Source organism: Varanus komodoensis, unplaced genomic scaffold, assembly GCF_004798865.1.
Source record: "Varanus komodoensis strain SLA01 unplaced genomic scaffold, ASM479886v1 scaffold37, whole genome shotgun sequence".
Classification (NCBI taxonomy): Eukaryota; Metazoa; Chordata; class Lepidosauria; order Squamata; family Varanidae; genus Varanus; species Varanus komodoensis.
Genome location: NW_025335889.1, coordinates 2,504,709 through 2,528,701, shown reverse-complemented (window position 1 = coordinate 2,528,701; position 23,993 = coordinate 2,504,709). Strand labels below are relative to the sequence as shown.

General features: G+C 39.9%; 1 protein-coding gene across 2 annotated transcripts in view; it reads right to left on the bottom strand.

The window, feature by feature from the left end:
• Window positions 1-23,993, bottom strand: part of SULF2 (sulfatase 2) — a 209,620-nt gene that overhangs the window by 158,209 nt on the left and 27,418 nt on the right. Inside the window, exon 1 of one of the 2 annotated variants that reach the window (XM_044440363.1) lies at window positions 13,943-13,960. The exons of the other annotated variant lie outside the window; for it this stretch is intronic. The gene's annotated coding sequence lies outside the window, so the exon portion shown is untranslated. Of the gene's footprint in view, window positions 1-13,942; window positions 13,961-23,993 lie in introns of those variants that run through there. 2 annotated transcript variants of the gene reach the window in all.

Sequence of the window (23,993 nt, the reverse complement as noted above, 5' to 3'; positions counted from 1 at the left end):
ATTTGCAATAATCAGCAGTCCTTTACTTACTAATGCAACTAGGTTTATATTAAAAAAAACTCTTTAGGGATATAAAATGCCAAAACGTTTATTTGTCAATTAATTTCATTAGCAGTTACTCAGATATCAATAACATTTGTTACTTAAGAGCCATTATTTTCCTCAAATCCTTTTCTACTATTCCCAAGGGAGGCAAATAATAATAATAATAATACAGATATATTAAAATGTAACACCATTTATTTTCAAGATAAGTAGCACCTGTGGAGGAAAGAATGGAAACAAAACAGTTTTAGCACATAACAGACTGCACACATTAAGGATATAATTAGTATTTTATTCTAAGCACTTTAGGATAAAATAACAAATAAAGAATGACTACAGCCAGAAATCTGTTGGTTTAAACATCTGCTGTTTCAAGAATATTTCCTATAACCACCAGACAGATATAAAGGGTGTTGGAGACACCAGGTTATCATCCATATTACTGTTGTAATGCTTCATACTTTCTGGAGTACCTCCACAGGCATACAGCTTTGTGCAATTCTTATATAAACGAATCTCAGAATAATAGATCATGTGTTGGGCAAACAAGAGAACAAAGGCTGTTATCCCAAGTTTCATAAAACAGCCACAAGTATACACAACTGGCTTGTCATATCCATGACCACTATTCTGCTCACAGGACCACACATGCCACAATAAATTTAGAATGACTTGCTTTGCACAATATGACAATCTACCATGGGTAACCATAGTAGGTTGTTGTGTCATCTAGATCTGGTGGCGTTTCTGCAGGGTGACTTATTTTCCACCCACAACCCAACTTTAGACCCAGAAGTTGTTTCAGGGTTGTTCTTGCCCATAGTACCTTGTGCAATCCAAACATGGGAGAGATACGCCATCATGGGTTGTAGAGAATGACTCTAGCACTACTCAGCAGGAGCAGCAAAAAACAGTGCTTTTTGCTTCTTTTTATTGAGATTTGTATTATTTTATTATTATTTATATTGATATTTTTGTAAGCCATCCTCAGAACAGCAAAGGACAGCATATAAATGTTTAAATAAATAAATAAATGTCTTTCACTAGTGACTGTCACCTTCTACTGATACTGAAATGGCACTTCAGATGGACCATCACTCCCTCCCTGCATTGTTATTATTTTTATTTGTGGTGCCTCAAAAATGAGCCATTGGGGTCCTGCTAGTTTAATTTTAATTTTATTTTTTTTTTGCAAGTGGACAAGTGTACTCTTACAGTAATGTGTCGTTTTGCCTGGTGAATCAGTCGCCTTGTCTGTTTCAGTTCTCAAACTGAAGACCAAAGAGGAGTAGACAGACTGCATGTATAGGCTAATTTGTGTACAGGTGCCAGGGACTGGCTAGGTAGTCAGCAGAAAAGCGACAATAATGGGGGTGGGGGGCGCAGAAGAAAGTGATCAAAAATGTGGGATGGGGAAATACCTTGCCCTCAACAATATACCTCTCACTATTGCTGCAAAAATGGATGCGGCTAAGATTTGATCCTCCCCTTCTAGTGTGTGCTCGCCCTGACCCAATCCTAGCCATGCACATCAAAGTAAACTATGTAAGAACAGAAAACGATCAGACATAGTTATACACTATGCAACATGTTCCTTATATCCACCTATCCAGCAGTATGTCTCATTGCATTTATTTGAACTTATTTGTGAGTAGGCGTGTTCAGGACTGCACTGCATGTTTACATTAAGTGAAAAGCATACATTTCTCCCACACAGATGGTATATCTTCACAGAGCATTTATCATGCACTCATCATTTCCTATACAAGGCTGTTTGCAGGTTCTTTAGATGACATGGTAGCCTACCTGTTTGGCTCTTAGGTACTTTTGGGGAGTGATTCTAAAGCAGGGGAAATGTGGCATTTAATTGAGACAGCAAAAGAAAGCATGAGTCCTTTCATGCACTTGTGGCATTCTACTATTGCACAGTGCCTCCTAGAGGTTATTTAGAAGAAAAGCAGGAATACACACTGCTTGCGTAGTGCTGGTATATCAATTCTGCAATGAAACTGAAAATAGATCTTGATTCCTAAAGTCTGTCTAGCAACAAATTGTGCGGCAGATGGATCCTTCTTCCCTTCCATAATATTCATCTTCCGCAGCTTCTGCAGTCTTTCATTGCTTCACTTGTTAGCAAAGTGTTTTTTCTTGCCCATGGAAACCAGCTGTGTATCGTGTGCTCAGTGACCTTGAAGGAGCTTGTTATCCTGCCAACCTCAAGTTTTGTCTTTGAGTCACCATTCCTCACCTCCTCCTGCCCCCAGTAATGTTTCCCAAAGGATTCACCCATGGAGAAGCCGAATATTTAATTGGGAAAAAATGTAAATCTTGTAGCCATTTCATACTGTACAGTCCCTTAACACAATGTCTGGTGTGTTTACACTTGTTTTGAATTTGTGGAATGAATAAGAGGTGTTAGTAAAGTGATAGTCCTTTTTAGGTAAAATGTGCACACTGTTGACAGCTGAGGGGGCTGGAACAGGAGATACAGAAGTGGCCTTTTTCAGGTTGGTGCAAAAAATCTCACTGGTCTGCAGCAGATGCAAATATCTGCCTTGGTAGAAGATACCATGATGCCAGGGTCATTGTGGTGCAGGAACTCACCACAGACAAATATGCTGTTCATTAGTGTTTAATCTCCCACACCACAGCCACGTGGACATTGATTCTCAACATGGATGCTTGCAGTGATGCCAGACTTCATGGTGCTTTCTGTCCTGGTCCACTTCTGAAATCATGGCATTGGAAATCTGGCCTACAATCAGACTCAATTCAGAAGTCCATAACAGTAAAAAAAGAAAAGAAAGAAAGAAGTGGGGCTGATGCTGTACAGAAACAAAAAGTTAGGGCCAATATTGCACAAACATGCTGTCATGAGTAGGTCACTTCCCTCTTTCTCCCCCTTTCAGCAGACTCAAAACGAAACCTCAGAAGTCCAGTTCTTTCACTGAAACTTAGCTGGTTAGAGCACAATAGAAATGAGAGTAGCAATCTCCATCCTCCCTTTCAGCAAGGCTTTTAGTCCACCAGCATGTGGCTCCTGCTGCTGCAAGTTAGATGGCAGGACCACCAGGCATTTCATAACTGGTCTGCTTGCTTCACCTGGGTCAAGGAATTCCATTTCTATCGCCTCCTACTGCAGCTGTGAAATGTTCTCCCTTTCCCAGGCAGGCTGGTTTTCACACTCTGCCCAAGAAACTACACCACGTAAATGTCTTAATCCTCACTCTCTTCACCTCTTCCTCCTCAGAGTTGGATGAATAGGTCTGAGCAGACTGAAATGTGCAAGAAACAGTCCCCCTCGCTACACTTGCCTTAAACATTGGGTATTTCCCATTCAACATTTCCTTCAGAGTAGGCAAGTCTACTGCAAGCAAAAATCTTCAGAGAGATGGTTCATATTCTGAACAAGCTCTAACTTTCTGATACCATAAAGGTGAGGGACAATAGAACGTTCAGCTTTCTCTGATCTGGGGCTCCATTAGGTAGCAGGGGGCTTGTCTTCCTTGCACATCTGCATATTGACTCCTCTCAGGTAGGAGGATAAGTTCTACAACCTTAAATGCTTTTGCAGCATGGTCTTCCAGGATCCATCATGACTACAGAAGAATTACACTACTGTCAACATTGAGGAAATTGAAATTGTGACAGGTTTTGCATAACTTGGCTCAATTATCAATTCAAATGGAGACTGCAGGAAAAAAAAACTAGAAAACCGAGACTTGGAAGAGCAGGAATGAGGAATCAGAAAAATCATCAAATGTGAGGACATTTCACAGAAGGCTCAAACAAAGATCATCCATACTATTGCAGTCTTGATCAATATGTATGGAGTGTGAAAGATGAACAGTGAAAAAAGCAGAGATGAAGAAAATCTAAGTATTCAAAATATGGTGTTGCTGGAGAGCTTTGCAAAAAGCTTGGACTGACCCCCCCCCCCTCAAATCAATGGGTTCTAAATCCTAGGTGTTCTACGGTTCTCTAGAAGCAAAAATGATAAAACGGAGGCTTTCATATTTCATACACATCAGGAGAAGGCAAGTTTTACTGGAAAAGGCAATTGTGCTAAGGAAAGTTGAAGGTAGAAGCAGAAGATGAACTATGAGATGGATTGATTCAATAAAGAAAGCCACAGCCTTGAGTTTACAAGAGCTGAGCAGGGCTGTCAAGGGCAGGATGTTTTGGAGTATATTCATTCATAGAGTTGGCATAAGTTGAAGGTGACTTGCTGGCATAAAGCAATAACAAACTCCAGGAACTTTGGGAGAGATTTATGTAGATGTTCTGGAGTGAACCTACCTTTGGCAGACCATTTAGCTACAGGCAGATTCTTCACCCTCACTAGAGGAAATGGTCTCTCCATATTCTATATGCCCTCTTGTACTCAACACCAGTTTGCAGCCTCTGAAGATGGACAAACAGAATAACTTTAACTACTACCAACAGTGGTGTTAGATTCCCTGTAGAGCCTGCTTCTGCCACTTAAAAGAGCCATTGGGCAACACATCCACAGATGACTGTGCTTGCCAGGCCCTGTTCTCCCCTCAGTTCTCCCACTAGGTCTGGCATGCATCCCTTGCTGCCTCAGTCTATATGCCAGTATTTCCTCAACTGAGTCTTCTGGGGTTGCTGGTCACCAAGGGAAATGCCCATCCCTCCTGAATCAGCTGCCCAAATGGAATTAATTTTATGAGCCCAATGAACCCAGTAATTTCTCTTCTCTTCTCTTCTTCTCTTCTCTTCTCTTCTCTTCTCTTCTCTTCTCTTCTCTTCTCTTCTCTCTTTCCAGGAACTTCCACTATTGTGCAAGTCCACCCCTCTGATATTTAGCCAAGCATCCACATATTCCCCTCTCCTCTCCTCTCCTCTCCTCCTCACAATGTTAGCTGGAAAACATCTTTTTCAAAAAGGCAGCTTCATGCTGCTCTAATGTAAGTACACCCATTGCCTCTACCTCTCCAATATTTCCCCTCCTCCACTTCAGCATTTACACTGCCAGTTAGTAAACACTATTTTTTAAAGGCTGCTTCATGTTAGTCGTGTTAGTCATGTTAGTTAGCACACCCAATGGCAGAGCACCAGCTGTCTTTGGTCCCTCCACCTTTCCTGCTTGCCACTTCTCTCCTTTGCTAGCTATTGACATCTTGATATGGGTTAAAGAGCAATGAGTGGGATTAGGAAGCATGCACAAATGTCATGGCAAAGCAATAACATGGAGGGGAAAATTGCAGAAATTGTGTGCAACTGTCTAGCCATTCCTTACAACACATAATAAAACCATTCTACTAGGTTCTGATGAGGCAACCATGACAGTGGGTACCAACAACTCATAGGTTTTCAGAATAACTCGTTTTGCAGAAATCACACCAAGTTTGCATGACATGACAAGCCACCATGGCTGATCATCCACAGCGGGATGGCATGATGTGAAAACCAGATAACTTTGTGTCTAAGACAGCTTTCTCCAAAGCATTTGGTGCCCTCCAGATGTTTTGGAAAACCCCTATCAACTCCAGCCAACACAGCCAATGACCAGTCATGCTAGGAATTACAGTTCAAAACATCTGGAGGCCACCAGGTTAGGCAAGGCTGGAATAAGGCATGAAGGAAATCAAGGCACCATATTTTTTATATTACTTTGCTAGCTTTCCAGGGGGAGAAATTTCTAGGCAACTCTCGAGCCAAACTACATGTTATACTAATTGCATAGTGTATAGTCAAGGCTGCTCTTTCTATTTCACAGAATTGTACAGTAGTGGAGTTGGAAGGGGCCAGAAGGCCATCGGGTCCAAACCCCTGCTATTGCAAGGCACTAAATTACACCAGATGACTGTATAGATGCTTTTTGAATTCTCCATCAAGGAAGAGCCCACAACTTCCCCTGGCAATCGGTTCCACTGTGTACTGCACTGACAGTAAGGACATTCTGGTGTTTCATGTAAATCTGGTTTCTTTTAACTTAAGTCTATTATGAATGAATGAGAAGAGATCTTGTCCTTCCTCTTTGTGACAGCCTTTGAGGTACTTGTAGAATGCTATCATATCTCCCCTCAGTCTTTGTTTCTTGAGGCTGAACAATCCTAGTTCTCTCAGTATTTTGTCACAGGGCTTTGCTTCCACTTTATTTACTCTAGTGTAAATGTGCTCCCTCAACACTTGAAGCAGTAAATGAGGAAGTTGTTGTTGTTGTTGTTAGTCTCGAAGTCATGTCCAACCCATTGCAACCCCATGGACAACATTCCTCCAGACCTTCCTGTCTTCCAGTATCCCCCGGAGTCCACTCAAGCTCACACCGACTGCTTCAGTGACTCCATGCAGCCACCTCATCCTCTGCCGTCCCCTTCTCCTCTTGCCATCTATTGTTCCCAGCATTAGGCTCTTCTCCAGGGAGTCCTTCTTTCTCATTAGGTGGCCGAAGTATTTGAGTTTCATCTTCACTATCTGGCCTTCTAAAGAGCAGTCAGGGTTGATCTCCTCTAGGACTGACTGGTTTGATCGCCTTGCGATCCTAGGGACTCACAGGAGTCTCCTCCAGCACCACAATTCAAAGGCCTCAATCCTTTGGCGCTCAGCCTTCCTTATGGTCCAGCTTTCACAGCCATATATTGCAACTGGGAAAACCATAGCCTTGACTATACACACTTTTGTTGGCAGGGTGATGTCTCTGCTTTTTAGTATGCTGTCTTGGTTTGCCATAGCTTTCCTCCCCAGGAACAAGCATCTTTTAATTGCTTGGCTGCAGTCCCCATCTGCGGTGATCTTGGAGTCCAGGAAAATAAAGAAGTGTAAATATGCACAGTCCCAGTTTGGACAGGAATCACTATGTGCTAGAAGAGGAGCATTGAACTTTCTTACCAGATGTCTCCCATAATGAAAAAAAAAATGGGGGATTCCACCGATACCAGTGAATACTCCCCCTCCCGCACACACGTGCACACATTCTTTTGCTGATCAATGTGTACTGGGGAAACTTTCACTAATCAAATAATGGTGGTGGCAGAACAGTTTAATACTACTGTTCTGGAGTGTGGTGGTCACAATCTAACTTAAGACTACACGTGTTTACATTACAGTAGATAAGGTACCCCTTAACTACATGCCTACAGTTAGGGTACTATGTGGTCTGGCACTCTGCTGCATGCAATGACAATGCCAGAGTTTACTGCCACTAGCTCAGCAGAGTCTGGGTGAGACAGCAAGAGTCGACAGGGTTCCACCTCATCCTATAAAGAGCAGCAGTCCAGCATTCTCCTCCTGCTGGACTCTCAGTCCAGTTCATCTCTTCTGGTTCAAAAGACACAGCCAACTATTTCATAAGTAGAGCCCTATTTCTCCCAAATTAAAAGCTGCAGATGATGAAATGGATGCTAGCTTATGAAAGCTTATACCCTCATCAGATTTTTTATTTGTTACAAGATTCTTCGGTGCTTTGGTCGCAACAGACTGATACAGGAACCAACCTGGAATACTGAATAACAAATTTATTTTTGAGTCAACTGTGAATTACAGCATAAAGGGTCCCTTTCTGGGACTGGTATAAATAAAAACTTGGAAGGAATACAGACAGACAGACAGACAGACAGACAGACAAGCAGACAAGCAGAAGCTCTAGAAATATACCTGCCATTTGCAAGCAGGGAAAAAGTAGATAATATACAAAGTAAGGCATAGCTTGCCCTGTGAACCTCTACATAAACAAATGTCACCCTGCCCTGCGCTGTCAGAGAGAAATATAGTATCTGCAAGCCCATTCTGAGTTTTCCACAGAAATATACTGTGGCAAGCTGAATAAATAAGCTAACTGTGCGTATGTTTCTGTAGTGCTTGATGAAACTCTACCCTGCCAAAAAGAAAAGGGGAAAGAAAGAAAAGACAGTCATAGAAGATTCAAAGCCATTAAGCAAGATTGCTGATTCCTAAAACAAACAACAGAGACAAGAATAAAAGGCAAGGATCATGGAGGGTGTGGGAGAACTGGTTTAGCAAACAGCTGCTAAAAAACCTATTCCTTTATCATAAAGCTCACTTAAGGAAAAGAAGATTTGAATTGCGAACAGCACCAAATGAGTTCCAGTGTTTTCATAAAGAACTTTGCCCGATGCTGCATATTTATCTAGTATTCGGGGGATTTGTACAGTGAGTACCTGCCAGTCATTTTACAGAGACCATAATCATCTGTTTATATTCATGTCAGTGCTAGAAATCAGGCAGAGTATGATGTCTATAGTAGGTATTTTTAAAAGCAGCATATGAGAAACCTGATACAATGACCAATTGCCCAGAGGCAAGTAAAACAAAAAGGGTGTCTTATACCATACAAGTCTGGCATTTTCACCATTGGTATGTGAAAATAGTTAAATCTATCCTAAAATTGGTGAGCTGCTCCAATAACATAAGGTATTAAAAGTTTTGTATGAGGAAATAAACATTCAAAAAAATCCTGAAAGTTATTTGGACCCTTGTTCTTGTTCAGACCGTAGACTCCCACACTCTCAGTTTCCATCATCATCATCATCATAAACATCATCATCTATACAACATTTTCCCTCAATGCTCAAAACACTTCACATATATTCATTTAGTTATCCTTCCAACAAGCCCAAATAGTAGGTTAATATTACTTTTCCCGCATCAAAGATGAAGAGAGGTGCCCCAGTTCAGTTTAGCTAAGGCCATCTACTAAGTTCATCCCTGACCTATCAGGCCTCAAGCCCACAGCAGGGATCAACACACTCAATGGACCAGAGTTTAAACAAAATCATGACGACAATGAGGATCTCTTCCAAGAAGAAAATAAAGAACCTGCTAAGCTGTGATTACATCTACTCAACATTTACAAATAAGCTGGCTATGTGGGAGCCACATGTTGCTTTGCATGTGAAGAAATTCATTGATAAATCTATCTGTATTTCAAAGAATGTTTTACAGAGCCTCCTCCTGCTCTCTGGCAAAGTACATCAGGCTGAGGGCTTGTTGAGAAGGTTTCTTTTCATTTGACAACAACCTGGTTCCCATTGTGAGAGGTTTGCTTTTATGGTATTAGATTCTCTTTGTATAGACAAGACAGAGTACTTTCCACCGTAAAGGTAAAGGTTTCCCCCTGATGTTACGTCCAGTCATGCCTGACTGTAGGGGGCGGTGCTCATCTCCATTTCCCAGCCGAGGGAGCCAGCGTTTGTCCGCAGACAGTCTCTGTGGTCATGTGGCCGGCATGACTAAACACCGAGGTGCACGGAACGCTGTTACCTGCCCACCGATGTGGCACCTTTTTCTCTACTTGCATTTGCATGCTTTCGAACTGCAAGGTTGGCAGGAGCTGGGAAGGAGCAACAGGAACTCACCCCATTGTGCAGATTCGAACCGGTGACCTTTCAATCAACCAGCCCAGCAGCACAGCGGTTTAAACCACTGCACCAGCTGCAGTCCCATTCTTTCCACCTTAGGGACCAGTTAGCACCAGGAAATGTGCCATCCTTTCTCATTTGGCAGCACCTTTGGATTATACCAGAATTTCTTTGCTGGATTTGACCAAGGTCTGTATCCTAACTCAACATTCTCTTCCTATCTACCAGTCGTGCTTGTGCATGTGAGGCATGAAGCTGATCACCACTCACATGTCAGGCATATAAGGCATACAACATCCATGACACAGCTATGCTGGCTGGGGCCTGTGGGAGTTCTAGGCGCTTTCCCCCATGTAAACCTGCACAGGATCACACTCTTAAATATATTATGGTCCTACAGAACCATATAACTTTTATAAATATAGCAGGACCCCCTTATCCTCTGGTTCAGTTTCACTTAACTACAAGTGACCACAGCCTGAAAGAAAAGTTGTAAGATGACAAAGAGACATAGTAGAGTACTTCCTTTAACTGAAATTTCTTGATTTAATAGGAAAAGTGAAAAGAAAACCCTATATGCTGAGGTCACTAGGATGAATGGTAAGACTGAATCTTCTATCCCTGAAATTGTGGAGGGAAAAGACATGTATATGTACAGTTTATAGTGTTTGCTTCTGTCTGTGGTTTCAGGCACCCTCTGGAGGTTTCAGAACCCAACCCCCGTTGATAAGGGGTCCTGCTGTAATAGCCACTAACAGACCTATCCTCCACTAACAGACATCCATTTGCCTAATCTTTTAAGCTGCCGATACTAGGATTTAATTCAGAATTCAGTGAGTTGGAATTTCCCAAATACATATTTCTGAAAATAGAAATGTGCAGTGCTTTTTTTGTAAGAAAAAAGGTGCTGGAACTCATGAAATTATTTACCTTTCGCACATAGTCAATCACTGTACACACACCCACACACGTCAGTTGTGTAACGAAACATAACGGTCGCCGCCCGCAGTAAGCACTCAGCGCACAACCACACAACAGTCACAAGCCGAGCAGTGCCACAAGCCGAGCAGTGCCATCACAACCAGTGTGGATGAAGTACGCATGCATTGTATTCAACACACAAGCAGCCCGCATGCACCGTTTTAATGATTTTGCTGCCGACCTGCTACGCTCGACAGGGCGATTCAAATCCACGTGGACCAAACATCAAATTTTCAAAAGTTACTTTTAAAACCTGGAAAATCTGTCGAGAAAAGGTGGCAGAACTCCATTCCGGTGTGTTCTATGACAAAAAAGCACTGGGAATGCTTATCTTTTGTTACTTTCACTTCTCAGAATTTTGCAATGCAGTTCCCTGAAGAAAATGTTGCATACAAAAATGTGGACAATAGGGAAATTTTCACATGCAAATGTTGATTGGATACAGTATTGTATTACAGAAAACTAACTGAAAATAAATGTGTATATTGAACCAACACATGTACAAAAACAGGAAAAATGTGCACAAAACTGCTTACAAATTTTCATGCTGATGAGTCTTTGAAAGTTAGAAACTCATCCAGAAAGCAGGACAAACTTAATGAGGTAAAAGAAAGATAGAAAATAAACTAAATTGATGGATTTGCCCATATCTTGATACTTAATCTAGGCTGCCAGTCTTACATCTGGTGATACTGATGTATAGCATTATTGTTCCAGGAAGCTCTTCATGCTGACCAGCTATAGTTGTAATGTTATCCTGGTTTTAATATGATGTCTTTATTCTTTTGTCAGTTTTAGGCTTTTAACTGTTTGCCACTCTAGAATATACCTAAGATATGGAGCAGTATACAAATACTACAGATAAATAAAGATCAACATACTCCCTGGCTTATGTCTGAGAAGTTCAGGGTACTGTTCTTGGTGTTCTGCAGGATAACCCACCTAGGCACTAGTCAGACGCAGGACTGCACGAGGCAGCTAGTCTCTGGGCTATACTAAGTGTACACCCTGCTCTTCTAATAACACAGTGGCAATTTAGCTTTCCCAATGTGTCAGTGTTAAATGAGGGTCCATTCACAAATAAAGGTTTAACACATGTGCCTAAGTCCTTCTATAGCTGTATAGGCACAAAAAAAGGGTGTTATGATTGTATCTCTCCCATTTCCCCTTTCCGGCAGATCAAGGCTTGTAAAATACAGTTCTTCATCTATCAAAGCAGCAATCTCTCTGATGGAGTTAATTCTTGCCTACATCAGGACTTGATTCCAAACTGAATCCTGTCTCCCTTCTCCTCCAAAAGGGGCTGGCACCACCTTCAGGGAGGTTCGTGCTGCCTGCAGACAAGGTGGTAGGAATGCCAGACATTAATGTATTGGTCCCCTCATTTGGCTTGATGATTAACCACTAGGTTGATGAATTCACACTGCTCTCCCTCTGACCCCCCTTATTTCACAGTATCCTTTCCAATTTCCTCTCCCTACCTTCTAAACCAGAGGTGCTCTGATTCTCACCAGCAGCTCAGCTAATCTCACTGGTTAACCTTGACATTTCAGTACTGCATTCCAACCGCTCCTTTTTCTAGCTCAGACTCTTTTTCAGAGTCTCTTTTCAGCTCAGAGTCTGAGCTTTCTAGTTTGGAATGCAGTATTTTGAGAGAAGCAGGCCCAAGCTTGCTTTTTCCTTCCCAAGCTGTTTGTTCTAACAGTATCTGTTTTCCCCAAGATTTCTTAGGGGAAATAAGGTAGGAAGGGAGAAAGACAGCTATAAACTGCAGCTGAATACTTTTATAAACTAGGATTGTGTGTAGTAGCAGCAATGAGAGACGTTCTGTAAGAGCAGAATGAACAGCAAGGTAAGAGAATGCTAGAAGTGCTCTTAAGATGACTGCATGTTCTAGCTTCCAGGAGAAGGGAACAGAAGTAGAAACTTCTTAACATATAAAGGAAACTCCTGAAGATTTTAAAAATATGTGCCATGGTTATATAGTATTACTGCATGACCAACCTGTTTCCTGGTTTAGCGTTAATGCTTGTCAGTGGGCAATTTCAAATGTGCATAATTTAAGTAAATATATGCAAATGAATAGTATATTTTTCTTAGCCTCTGGAAAAAGCACCCGCTCTTATGTTCTTAACTTTATTTCATAAAATGAACAAGGGAGTTTTCAATAGTTTCAGTTGTTACTAATTTTAAACAAAATGTTTGAAGTTTTTTTTTTTTAAGAAAGATAAATATTTTTTTGACTGCAGCATTTAGTCATGAAATATGTATGTGAAATTCTCCACTTTTAGCTCTGAGGAAGGGGGAAAGAACCATGAAATATACATTGTACAAAAAAAGGGAAGGGAAGGGTTGAACTTAAAAACAGAGGGAAGCATCAGGAACAGAATGAAAGCCAGTAAGGAACCACAGATGGTGCACAGTTTAAATCAAGCCTGGAGAAGTTACTCTAGAGGCCCTAACTTTGCATACAAATGTCTCTCTGAGACCATCAATATTTCTCTTTAGGCTAGGTCACTCTGCATTCACAGGAACATTAACAGGAAAACTAATCCATTCACACTGCTTGCAGGCCCATCACCCATCAATGACGCATGCTAATCCTAGCACACTGTAACACAGACCCTCAATGTGATAAGACTCTGATGAGGCTCTGATTGGGTTGTAGCCTTTCTAAGCATATTTGACAGAATGCGGGATTTGCATTAGTACTTATTAAGGGATGGACTTCATTTTAGGAACCACCAACAGGAATGAACCTATTGCTGACTATAGTTGGAATCAGATCAATAGCACCGTCCCAAGGCAAATTAATTGTTTGGACAATAAATTGCCAGCTGGTCAGGAAGGAACAGACCTTAGGGCATTGATGTACTGGCTCATTGACTCCAGAGTACAATACAGTTAAAGTCAGAAGGTGTAAAGAATGGAATAGCGTAGAAGATTCTCAAAAATTGCTTGCTATCTTTCCTAGAGAAAGGAAACAACAGTTACTCCATCAAATCTACTTCATGATATCATTCCATCTTCTGCCGTATCCTTACACTGCCCAGCTTGGAAATTCATCTTCCTCATGCCTCTTATACTACCTGTACCCTTCATAAGCAGTACTCATATCCCTGTCCCTGAATCCTCTTGTCTATCTAAATATATCAAATAGCAACATGTTGGAAAGACATGCTAAACAGTATACTGTACTAGACTGTGTTCTGGCTTAAGACCAGGTAGACTTAGTCTTTCTTCCAGTAAAAAATACTGTGCAAACTGGGCATTAGATTCAGCAATGGATACTTTCTGCCATTCTTCTTCTTCATAAATAGCCCTCCATTCTTCCATCATTATGGTTTGGCATTATGTCTGCTGATAATGCAAAATTCAGAAATTCAAACGTGCTACCACACAGCTGAAGCTCCTTAGGCAATTTACACAGTCCATAAAAGCAGATCATAAAAGCAGATAATAAAAACAACATAAAATATCAGAAAACAAGGAAAAACATCAAGATTAAAAGAGCTAAAAACAGATGATTAAAAACAAATAACGCAGAATAACAAAAGATGAACTCTGTTTACCCAAATTAAACATTTCTTACATCACCAGTATTTTTAGTGGGTTTGCAAAGATTAGGAAGGAGCTCTGTTTTCATTAACCATGCTTAGTTTTGCTATAGAAATATCACTGAGGCCATAGTTTCTTTGTATTTCTCTCCAAAGAAAAGCTTACATATGCTCACAGATAGAAACATGGTCAAATATATATATAGAGAGAAAGGGGTGGGGAGAGAGCACAAAACTTTTAAAGTTCCTTCTCTTTCACCTCTAGCTGTCACAGAGTAATGGGTAACCATCCCTAGTGACCACACTTTTTCAGTTCCTTATAATTAAATGGAAGAATTGATGGATTGATTGATTGACTAACTGGATTTTCAGCCCACCCCACATGGCTCCCTGGGTGGATTACAGACAAAAAAACTTATAAAAAAAGATATAATACATAACAAACATAATATTAAACTCTTAATCAAATTAGAATAAAAGCACACCCAAGTCACATGCTTAATGTAACAGAATCAACAACTCAAAAGGAATCAAAAGGCATAATCACACTCTATATTAAAACATACCACCATGAAAAACAGACTAACAATTAAAATACCAATGAAATAAAAAGGTCTTTGCCTGGTGCCAAAAAGAAAATAAAGAGGGGGCCAAACAAACCTCTCTAGGAAGCTCACTCCAAAGTCAGGGTGCCACTCCCCAAAAGGTCCTTCTTGCAGCCACCCTCCTCATTTCCTGAGGAGGGGGCTCCTTCAGAAGGTCCTGAGATGCTGATGTAAGGGGCTGGGTAGGTTCATATGGGAAGAGGTGCTCCTTTAGATACCCTGGCCCCAAACCATTTAGGTTTACAAACACTAAAGTTAACCACTTGAATTGGGCCCAGACTGATTTTATCTGGTCATATCTGCCAGTCCTTGCCAGCAGCCTTGCTGCTCTATTCTGGACCTACTGAAATTTCCAAACCATCTTCAAGGTAAGCTCCACATAAAGCACATTGCAATATTCCAGGCGAGAGGTTACCAGTGCATGGATAACTGTTGCCAGGTCCTGTCTGTTCAGATACGGCCGCAGCTGATATATCAGCCTTACATCAGCCTGATATATTATACCCAATGCCAAGCCTTTTTCTTGGAGTGTTCCCATTACTGTGCAGATATTTGTTGTTACTTAAGAAGAGATAGAGAGCCTGGTCAGCTGCTGATGTTGTTTAGTATGTCTTATCAGAGTTTCTGTCTCATTTACTTCTTCCCATTGTTTTCTTTAAGGCAAAGAATTAACTTTTATCCTCCCTTCTAAATGGTCAGCCCAGGAATTTAGTGTGTCTCAGCAGCATCCAGCACTTCTATCATTAAATTGCTCCTTCAGTCTCCCAGATGTTATGCAAGCTGTTAATGACCATCTTTGCTTTACATAACCTTGGGGACACATACACTCCTAAAAATGGCTTGGCCAAAATATTCCACCTCAATATTCCACCTATTGCCTGCATTAATTATTTGCCTGCATACATTCACAACAGGTTGCATTTCTGTTGTCCAAAAATCATTTTAATAGTAGCAGTAGATGTGCTTTATGTTATACCTGGGAAATAACCAGGTATAACCCTCACAAAAGATATAAGGTGCAAAAAAGTAATTTCCCAGTTAACGAAGTTCATGACTTTTTGTGAATTTATTTTATTTTATTTTTGCAACTCAGTTTTTTTAAGCAGCACAGCCAACATTTTTGTAAACAGGTTTCTTTTATTCAGTAGAGGTTATTTATTTCCCCCCACTTGTCCTGAAGTGCATCATTCCTTCTAATCACAAATTCAGCTAGTAGGTACCACCAGGACTGTAGCCAAAATAGAGCTACTAAGAAACAAGAATGCAGGACTCTTTCCTATTTTTAATGAAACTTTGAATTTTGATTAGCATTATTTGTCTTTATGAAGACATGCTGAAAACTTTTTATGTAAATTGTTCTTGGAACTGTTGCACTTTTATACTAAAATAGCAACAAAATAGCAACATTTAATTGCTATTCTGAAGAAGCTGCTATATAAAGAAATAGTGAACAACTTTTATTGAAAAAGCAGGTTCGTAGCTTGGGAGTTCTCCTTGATCCACTTGAGGCTCAGGTGGCCTCAGTGGCACGGAGTGCCTTCTACCAGAGTCATCAGGATGGGGGTGGCCTGGTTTTAGTCATCTATACTCTCTTAATCTGTGAATTGGATTACTTCTCTGCACGCTGTTTGGAGCTGTCCTTGAAGACTGTTCAGCAGCTACAGCTGGTGCAGAATGTGGCAGCCAGATTAATAAATGGAGTCCGTGGTCTGACCATACAAGGCCAGTACTAGCCTGCTTACATTGGCTGCCTGTACATTTCAGAGGGCCTTCTTTGTAGTGGCCACTCCTAGGAATGAACTCTGCACTGAGGCCCACCTGGTGTAAACTCTGTCATCTTTCAGTGCCAGGATAAGATGACCTTTAATGCTAAGGTCTTTAAGGATTTGCTTGGGCTTACAGGGTACTGAGGATATTACTCATTGCATGTTGCTTTAGCAGTTCTTAATTTTAAAGTGTTTTGATAAAATTTTATGGTATTTTATCATGGAGAGAACTTCAGCTATTGGCGGTACAGAAAGGTGATGGTAGTGGTGATATGCCTAATGTCTGCCTAATGACTTTTCCAGCTTTGACCTGCCATCTTGCTGGGCTGCTAAGCTGCACTTGACCTTTGCCTGTCAGCTAATGGATTTGGCCCACAATTAGCTCCAGGCTGAGCCTACCCAGTGCAGCAGGGCATTATCATTTCCCAGAAATCTTGGAACTTGGGACAGTACTGAGACTAATGGAGGCCACAGCCGCTTTCTCATTGCCTCGGCTACTGGATAAGTTTCCATGTGAAAGGAAGAGATAGTCCTAACCAATGCTAGTTTAAAGCTAAAACACCACTGTGCCCGTTAAGAGTTTGCACCTCAACATTCAATTAAATGGGCAAGCACACAAGTCACCAGGACACACTCTTTAGTGCTATGGTAAGATGGATTGCATTACGTTATTTAAATATCTGTATATTTGCATTTGAACTGGCATATCCAAACCATATGTGCAAACTAATTTCATCCTTTTTCAATGATACATTTTTAATTTTGTTTTGGTCAATTGTACGTAGCCACTTTAGTGCCATAGTAGGCAGAGCTCCCTAAATACAAATATGTCTTCATCATTACTGGGATTTGATCCAAACAGTTTCTGGAGTCATTCCAGTAAGGCTTTTTTTTGTACTCCACCTTCTCTTAAGTGGTAGAGTTCAGAGCCAGTTTTTAGAGTCCTCCTGAAACTTCCCTAGTTCCACTACACAGCTTTTTAGATAGTAACCTAGCCCTGCTCAGGCCTTGGTCTGAGGGTGTATGATTCAGCCATTTGTTGATGCCAAACTGCCCTGTGTCTGTCTGGTGCTTGGAGAAGCTAGAAACACAGTGACTAGGTTCAGACAACACAATATCCTACTCCAAGTCTGAGTGTGGGTTGGAGCTGAATGGTGGGTGGTTGAAGTATGGGTTATTGTGATTTCTGAACCCATCTTTGCTAACCAGACATAACGTGTAAATAACTAACAACACATGAAGAGAACTCATGGTCACTTGTTGGGCTATGAACTGTGGTTTATCTGTTTGTCTGTAGGTAACAAACTACAGTGTGTTAGTCTGGCTGGATTCAGAAAAAACAACTGCTCATATTTCAGCACTAACCCACAATACAACTCTTGAATGTGGGTTATTGTGGTATTGAATGAACCCAGCCCATGTATATTGACTTGAGTTCCATCATGGAAGAAAAGTGGGGGCAAAAATGTAGTAAATTAAACAAATAACAACTAATGTATAATTTACAAAAGAAGGCCTCACACTTCCCTCATTTTCAAGGGAGCCCTCTTTTCCTATCCTCCTCTCTCTGGGTGCAGAAGCATCAGAACAGACCAGCCACTAGTTCCTTCAGAAGGCTGGGCATGCCTCTCATATACTTATCCACCACCCCTTTCCTTCTTAGGAATTGGCCCATAAGTTAGTTTTCCTCCAAGTATATTTATGGAAACAATGAAATGTTCCTTATACTAAACAGTGCACATTTATAAATCCATTTATTGCAATAGTAAAAACCTGTGGTAGGTAGTCAGTCCTACTCCTACAATTAATGAGTAGAAGCCTATGAGGGTGCATTGTAAGCACACATAATTTCAAACAAGCTTCAGCTGAAATAAAATAAATAACTGAAATTGTAATTGTAATTGTAAATGTAATTCTTTTTTTTTAATTTATTTGTTGTTGTGAGCCGTCCCGAGGTTCTGTAACAATGGGGAAAGCATATAAAAACTTTAAATAAATAAATAAAATATGAATTCATAGTGAGATATTATAGATGCAATCCTAAATCTCAGGGGCTCAATGGCACTTACTCCATAGTTAACATGCCCTGACAATTTCAGTGAAAGTTCAAGCACACAGCTTTCCCAGCCAAGGTCATGAGATGACTCTGTATATTGAAAATTAAGTCTTTTCTTTGGGCATCCGGCTAAAGGCCTCAAGTCTTCAAAAGCAAGTTCTCATACTTTTATTACAGTCAGTGAACCTCCTTAAGCTAAGAGGAAAAAATGCTCAAGCCATTTCCAGTGCTACACAAGAGTTTTAAATCCTGCCCCTCATCTATGATCATTCCTCTTTCCCATTCCCCTGAAAGGCTAATTTTGTATATTACTGGTTAGCTACAACCCCCTTCCCAAGCCGATTGGGTGTTTCAATGCATAGGCGTTATATAACTATATATATCAACTAATTTGATTAGCTCTTGGCATATCTTCCATCACATTTTTCAGAAGTCAAACTTTTGTTCTGTGTTAATTAAGCAGTAAGCACATTCAGAACAGCTTTTAATTTTGCCAGGGAACTGCTAAGGTAGGCTGTTACTGTGATGTGTGAAAGGGCCTTCATTCATCTACCACATCAACACCCTCTTTTCAGGGCAGAATTAACACACTTCTTATTTACATACTAATTTGATACTGTTGCAATGCTAAATGGCCAATGACAACTATCAAGGAAGAGGTGGTATGATTTCTTTCAATGCTTTTTAAAGTTACTGCAGTGGATGCCTTTTTTAGTCCTTGGAAGATTGATGATTCCATTATTTGTAGTACTCAGCAATAAATCTCAGGGTTTAGGCTAAAGTGAGCACTTTCCCCTACTTTGCGTCTTCCATTACACTGTTATTCATCATGTTTAATCATTCATTTACCTCTGACTGCTACTGCACTCAGGGAGGACTGGCACATTATTGATTTTTGACTTTTACCCTTTAGAAGCTGGGGAAAGGGCTTTACGAAAGCTTAATCAAAAATGACATCCCATGGGTGAAATAAGGGGAGGGAAAAGGGGTGTTGTAACCCTTGGAAAAATAGCAGCCTGATGATGCACTAAGTTATGACGGAATGGAATTAAGAACCTACAAAGAAAGCAAATTATAATAAACTACAGATTAAAGTGAATACCACCCATGAGACTAGAAAGAATGAAGCAGGAAGTTTGCCTTGTTGGAAAAGATTTCTGGGAATGGGGTGGCAGATGCTGTAAGTTCAAAACTTCAGTTAAGAGAAAAATGCCCTACATACCACATTTGGGGGTGTCTGAATATACAGCTCATGATGAATAGACACACCTTGTATATTCTCCCCCAAAGGTTAGAGAGGAACACCCCCACACCCTAAAACCTGGTAGCTACCAAACCACTTTAGAGTGAGGAAAAACAGTATTTTAGGTTGTTGTGTAGTTAACTGTTCACATTAGTCATATAAATGCCAGATCTACAAACTCACACAACTTCCCCTTTCATGAAGAAGAGAAATAAAATACAGTATCTGTATACATAAGAGGTATATTCACATGAGAAGTATAGTGATAGGGAAGCTAATTTATGAAAGATTGCTCCTTTCTGTTATCAGGACAAATTGCAGTTACATTTTTTGTTCCAGGAAGGGTATGGTTCTGTTATATGTTAGTGTACAGACATTACACTGCTTGTATGAGTAGATCCAAACCGATAAGCAGTTACCTGCATATGCCAGGCACTGGGAACATTGTATTAAATCATTCAAAATTCACACTCTTTGTGTTCAACAGCTGGAAGAAAGATGTTTTAGAAGTCTATTTTGCTTCTGGATGTCATTGTTGGCTGTGCTAATGTTTTTTCTGAAAATCAAGGAATGCTGAGTATGCACCCAAATTTGCTAGGAAAGAATGACATACCATACAGGCCTGAGGATTTTTAAAAGGAATCTACTGACATGCATATATCATGAATGGAAACCGTAGGAAAACAGAACATGATAAAATGTATAGCTGAGCAGATGCTAGCTATTAGTCTTTTTCCCTTTATACAGAAAAAACATGCAAAAAGAGGTGTTCAGAAGGAAACACACTTTATTTTTATTTAGCCCAACCTCTAAGCATTTCAGGATGGAATACACAGTTCAGCCCCTTTATTCCCATAACAATCCTGTGAGGTAGGTTAGCCTGCCATCATTGGTCCAAGGTTACTCTGTGGAGCTCATGACTAAGATCTCCCTGGTCCTAGCTTAGCATGCTCCCCTCTAGGCTTGATGGATTTTGGCTTGCCCAGATTCATTCTTCCAGCCTAACTTTCACCCAATTTCCACATCAATTTATGATTTTTTAAAAAGCTTTTAAGAACTATGCACGCATTTTATAGTGTGTTTCTCCTAATATACAGCCGTTCAATAAGGAATTTTGCCTTGTATATAAGTGCACTTAACATAAAGTATTTTTGTATCATATTCACTAATATGCACATTTTTGTCTGTACATACACATTTTTGCATACTTTTCTGACTGAAGAGTAGCATAGCAAAATTCAGAAAAATGGGACTATTGAAGTATAATAAACAACAAAGAATCGCCACTATTTCAGTGGGCAGGTTCACACATAATGGCAGGCCATGCCACAGTGGTTTCTGCCATGGGTTATCTGTATTCATGAACCCACCCAATGGGAGACCTAGAAGAAAAAAAGGGTGAGCATGAATTAACAATTAGAGGTTTTTTACTTTGTATAAGATAAATTGACATTTGTGTACAGTTGAACTGCAAAGGAAATAGAAATCATGTTTGCATTTCTAATATTTGTTATTTGTATTGTTCTTATCACTGAACTACATGGAACTTCAATGAAAGTGCTCATATAAGTTGTTATCTGCTCTATTGTTGAAGTATCTACAACAAGCATCTTGTGGAAGTGGAGAAGTACTGTAACTGGTGAACTGTAATGCTACATGCAAGAATTCAACATTTATGTTTAGCCTCAGAAGGACTACTTGGTGCTCTGAGGCAATTACTGTATGTTTTGTATAATTAAGATTGTTACTAAAGACATTTTTTTCAGTTATCTTGCAAGTTTTATTCTAATTAAGCACTTGGGAAGGGATGGACAAATTTGAACAAACAATAAAAGGCCCAGGCTGTTGCCAGTTGTAGACTGAAGCAGCAGGATTCTCAAGGTGGATTTTGGCGAGGACAACAATTTATTTATTATCAAATTTAGTTGAATTATTAAATTGAACTAGTTCAGGGACTTGTTTCTCTTGATATACAGGGATTACTCTTTTGATGTCATTATGCGCAAGTCCTTTATGTCTAAACAGAAAAGTCCCTAAAGAGACTCTCAGATATGAAGACATAGGATTGCAAAGTTGTATCCTCTTTATTAAGTCTCATTTATCTCAATAGCTTTTACTACTTTGAATAAGTTTGCAGTTACTAAGCATTAAGAGTCTCCTAGCCCTTAACTATACTGGCTCTGACAGAAAACTGGAGGGTCCTAGATGTTCCAGATCCCTAGGAAAAAATCAACAAAAGTGAGGCTATCATACTTCATGATGTGCATGAAGTATGATAGCCTCAATGGAGAGGCCTCAGTGGAGACGCTATCACTGAAAGAAGGCAAGACTCACTGGAGAAGACAATCATGCTATGGAAAGTCAAAGGCAGAAGGAGGAAAGGAAGGCCACATTTGAGATGGATTGAGTCCGCAAAAGAAGTCACAGCCTTGAATTTAGAACAGCTAAGCAAGAAGGTCATGGATACGATATTTTGGAGAGTATTAATTCATAGGGTCACCATACGTCAGAGAAAATTTGAGAACATGTAACAAAAAAAAAATCAGGACAGCAAATAATGAAATTTTAAAAATCATTGTATGTTTTGTATGTTGGGAGTTTTCAGACATCTCTCAAGCTTATGTTTCATTACTACAATCCAGGAAAAAAGGAGTTCCATTGAATAGGAATTAGCCAGGGTTAACTTTGTCTACAGTGTCTCTGAAATCATGACAGCTAGGAACTTCAAATAATGGTAATAAAACAAGAGTATTTTAAGGACAGGATGTTCTTGCAGTGCTCTTTTGACCTATCACTCACCTATTCTATCTATGGCTACATAAATCTTCCATCTTTCAAACTACCTCTCAAGAACAAACTCTTCTATGAAGTTACCTCAAATATTTAGGCCTCATTCCTTCTTGCAAATAATCATACAAGGTCAAGTAACATCACAAATTGTTCCTGCTATCCTTGCTTCCTTAGTCTCCTCCTCCTTGGGTAAATTTTAGTTTGTGAGTTCATTTGTGGATGGACCTATAGCTTTTTGTATTGTGATTCTTTTAAAAGTGTTATGTAAATTGATGGTACTATATAAATAACAACAACAGACATAATGCCTTTGTGCTTCCTTATATATGCAACTCTATAGTTCATGCTACTGTATTGCAAACACTTCCCAAAGAGCTATTTGATTAAAAATCCATCAAATTTCCAGAGAATCTTTCAATTCTGGACTGCCAAAGAAAAAAGCCACAAGAGAGAATTCCACTAGCTGCTGTAAAATGAAGCGGGACAAGTTGGAGTAACCAACCTTCATTGATCATGTTAACTATCAGTCGCTCACAGCCCAAAGTAATCACCTGTCAAATGTGTGTTTGTGTTAGAACTAGTCTGCAGCGGGAAATGCAGTCATCTGCCCTGACTTACTCTGATGTCTCCATCTGGAGATTAAAGCTAGACATTTTGGCAGAGTCCAACTGCAAATTATTAAGCATGACAAAATATTTTTTGACACAGTTCCCATATTCAAGACTGAAGCAAGTAACTGAAGGTGGCTGAACACTGTGAGAGTGAAAAATCTGGCTCTGTAATGAAGAAGATAAAAGAACGCATGTGATAGAGTCGGAAGGTTTTTGATGTTACTTAACAGTAAGATAATAACTACACAACTTGTCCATTCATTTTAATTGTGTATCACTGAAATTAACATTGTAAGCATTTCATTCATTTAATTCAGGACAAATCTCCAGAGATAATTTGGTGTTAGACATAAATATATGCCAGGACTTCACATATGGCAGTATCCTGAGGTGTTAGAGTGTACTATGTCACTTCAGGCTAAAGGAAATATCATTTTTATATTTCTATGCAATCAAACAAAAGCATCCCAAAACAAAAACTTCCTGGAAATAAGTTATTTGATTAATGTATTTAAGGAATTTATATGCGATCTTTCAAGATGAAGCACTCTCAAAATGGATTTAAAACACATACAACTGTAAAAATGACAAATATAACAGTCAGAATCCAAATTAAAAATAGCAGCGGCTTAAAACCCACCATGCAACATCTTAATAGAAATAGAAGTAATCTTTTTTACAGTTCCATTGAAAAGTAGACAGAGTTGGGGCCTCAACTGAAAAGTGAACTAAAATAGGATGGTTATGTAGGTTTGAACCCCACAAGTAGAATAAGACCAATTTGTAAAAGGTGCTGTTAGTTTTACAAATATTCACTTAGAAATATTTGAGAAACTGTGCCTGAGTTAATGTTTCAAGTCACCAGTCACCAAAGAAACAGGACAAACATTTTGCACACTTCTTCCAAATCTATGAATGGCCATAAAAGAAGCATACCATTGTTGTCTTCTTTCAGATGCTGGAGGAAATTTCAGGAGGAAATTTCAATAAAGGCA